This window comes from Adelges cooleyi, unplaced genomic scaffold (assembly GCF_023614345.1).
Source record: "Adelges cooleyi isolate 19-005CV unplaced genomic scaffold, UGA_ACOO_1.1 ACOO_flye_CR_arks_rails_tigmint_CR_PRNA_2, whole genome shotgun sequence".
In the NCBI taxonomy this organism is placed as follows: Eukaryota; Metazoa; Arthropoda; class Insecta; order Hemiptera; family Adelgidae; genus Adelges; species Adelges cooleyi.
This window is the reverse complement of record NW_026095860.1, coordinates 3149529-3152334: the sequence shown is the minus strand read 5'-3', so window position 1 is coordinate 3152334 and position 2806 is coordinate 3149529. Positions and strand designations below refer to the sequence as shown.

Genomic DNA, 2806 nt, shown 5'->3' with positions numbered 1-2806 from the left:
GTTTTGCAGATGTTTTTGTATTTATATGTTTGACCTATTTTATTTCTTGCACGGTAGCATCTTGATGTTGATTTCATGTTGATTATTAGTGAAAAATTGCTTATACAATACGCGTTAATGAATGCTATTGTAGAGGTCCTTTAAAGTTTAAACAGTTTGTTCATGGTAGTTTAAATGATGTGAGAAAAAAACACGGCACTAGGCATAATATGTGCGCTTTGCCGTTTATATGTTTGTAAAATTCATATAAAATAAATAATATGATATACATTTATTTTCATAACTGTTTAAATATGCATTTGAAATGATGCCACAGATTGAAAATAAGTGCCTATTGGTATCACAAACTACTAGGCATAATATGTCACCAAAATATGTGCGCTTTGCCGTTTAAATGTTTGTATAATTCATATAAAATAAATATTATAATTTACATTTATTTTCATAACTGTTTAAATATGCATTTGAAATGATGCCACAGATTGAAAATTCCTTATAAATCTGTATTTAAAAGATACAATTATTGAATGTTTTTCGATATTTTTTTTCAGTTCTTTTGTACAACTAGAAACTGGCGGAAGATTACAAATTATAATGTACTTCATATTGTCTATTTTGTTCATTTCTTTTATCCTAAATGCTGATACCACCCAGCCACTAACTGATGAGCAAGTAATATTTAATAATATTTTTAGACTATTATTATTCGAAAACTAAAGTATTTTGTCAAACATTCAATAGATTACATATGATCAAGTTATGGTTTACAGTAATTTTTTTCTATGGAAATATTATAGCCGATTGGGCATAATTTTACATAAACTTTGTCTAAGTGTTTGACAATGGATTAAGTTTTTTTTGCGTAACGTAACACACAATAAAACAAATTTTTAGATATATTTTGTACAATTTTTAATTTCGGTTACCATAAAAAAGTTTTGTAAAACATTTAAGCATATACTAATTATGTGTAGTTGGCATAATATCTGCAATTACAATTTTTTTTAGGATATTTTTAATACAAATAATTGTTACAGCTTTTAAAACAAAAATTCGAAGACGCAAAAAAATGGTACAAAGTTGCTGAGGGCAAAGGCCTTACAGAGAAACATGTGAAGGATATGGTGGGTTTCCCGAATTCAAAAAAAATAGACGAATTTTTTAATAAATATGAATATACACCAGAACAACGAAGTAACTACTAGACGTTTTAAAGTTTTATTTAAATAATTTTGTAAAATATAAATAATTTGATAATAGTTTTTACTGATCAATAAATGACATTGAATAATTATTCTTAAATTTATTAAATTTTACTATATGGTACTTTATATTTTTCGATAACATAATAATCCCCCTGCTGTATACTAAATAGATCAAAGTAAACAACAAAAAAAGAAAAATATATGTTCCCAGTTCCCATCGTCATCGGAACACAATGGGAACTTACATTTTTGTATGCTGTTTGATAGTGATCGAAATTTTATGTTACAGTAATTTTTTTAAAGAGAATTATTATGTATAGCTAATCATTTTTGAAGAAATCTTTATTATACATAGTGGTTGCACAATTAAAATATTTATTGAAAAAACAAAAAAATAAAATATTAGCACAAAAATGACAAGAGTTTGTTTAGATTTTTTAAAAATTTTACTAAAAAATTTGACTTGATCTAGAGAATATTCCATACAAATTTGGAACTCATTCGATTATTTTTAAAAAAAAGTCATAGCGCGCAGTAAGTTTAATTTTAAACATGAATTACATTTTTAGATATTTTACTGAACTTTGAAGTAAACCAGGAGAACTATTTAGATTATTAGGAAAAGTGTGTGAATTATAAATATTATCTGATTGGAAAAATACAAATGTCCTATCTACCGAAACTAAAATTTATTTTAAACACTTAATTTTCTTTGAAACGAGTATCATATATATTAGCATTAATGTTGCAGCATTCGGGTATGACCTAAGACTTGTACTTTTAGTTCAAAATAACAAATAATTACTTTGAATATTAAAAGTGAGCCGTAGAGAAACTTAAGCAACATATTATCTTATATACCTATTATTCTAAACAAATTTAAATGTTTTAACATTTTATATAGCCTCGATGGAAATGTACTTTTTTAAAAAATATTTTTCTGTATAATCTTGAATCATATATAATTAATTTTTATTTCCTAATGTACATCTGCTGTCTATATTCTAAAAGTTGAAGTAATTATTGAATTTTAAAATTAAAATACATCTGTTTAATTTTTAGATGACATACAGCTTCCATTGTTTGAGCTTATTATGTCATCATTCCATATGGTGAAATCGTTTAGAACGACACTCAATCAACCGAGCGGATAAAATATGTGTTTACAAGAAGAATTAAATGCTAATGTTAAGATCATATTGTTTTTGAAAATGTAAGCGTTTGAGTAATTATTTAAATGTTTCATTATGTTGTATACTATAGTTAAAACAAATTATGACTCGTTATAAATGAGTAAGTTTAATAGAAATGTAATACAATATGATAATAATTCAATGTTAATTTTAAGGCTTACACAATTTTAATAAAATAAATAGTCTTTCCGCAATAAATAAAGTTTATCCTCATGATTTTTTTTTTAAATTGATGTTTTAAGATATAATTAAGATCAATCTTCAGAAAACAATTTCCAGCTTTTAAGTTCCTAAGCTGCAGCTATAATACATAAGAACAAATACCACCCCCTCTTGTAGGTGGTACTGAGGTTTTGTTGAATTTTGGATTTGATGCTATTGTTAGACACATAGTTAATGAGTATCAAA

The 2806-nt window shown here is 25.2% G+C and overlaps 1 long non-coding RNA gene across 1 annotated transcript; it reads left to right on the top strand.

The window, feature by feature from the left end:
• The first annotated feature begins 376 nt into the window (after positions 1–376).
• LOC126833730 (uncharacterized) lies at positions 377–2528 on the top strand. Its single transcript, XR_007685008.1, has 4 exons — positions 377–396; positions 552–672; positions 1038–1194; positions 2268–2528. It is a non-coding gene; the product is annotated as an uncharacterized LOC126833730 (long non-coding RNA).
• Positions 2529–2806: the final 278 nt, after the last annotated feature.